Source organism: Theropithecus gelada, chromosome X (assembly GCF_003255815.1).
Source record: "Theropithecus gelada isolate Dixy chromosome X, Tgel_1.0, whole genome shotgun sequence".
Taxonomy (NCBI): Eukaryota; Metazoa; Chordata; class Mammalia; order Primates; family Cercopithecidae; genus Theropithecus; species Theropithecus gelada.
In genome coordinates, this window is record NC_037689.1 from 29,477,316 (window position 1) to 29,477,767 (window position 452).

A 452-nucleotide genomic window follows, 5' to 3' on the forward strand; every position below is an offset into this window, starting at 1 on the left:
AGTCACCTATTTCTCAAATCCTTCCTCTCCTACCCTGTGGCCTGGGTCAGCCTGAGAGCCTAGTTCCTTCAGTTCCAGAGCTACAGGGATACAGCTAAGTCATGGAAACACCCATGCTTCATGTCAAGATCATGCCACACATTCTCCATGGCACCTAAGTGGTGGCCCTCCATTTTCCATGTTCCTCAATTTACCCAAAGAGCCTATCCTCCTCCATTTTTTAAAGGACATGACAATTCACCAAAAATGATTCCTTATCACCTAAGTGTATCCTTCTTAATGACATTGTCAAATTCTAATAAAGTGCCTCTTACATCCTTGCACTAGGTAATAATTCAAATATTAAAAATAAACACAAATATTACAAGGAGTAATAATACAATTGAGAGTCTTGATAGATTTTCTAAAAAGGATTTGATTAGAAACTTCCATCAAAAACTATCTGAAACATG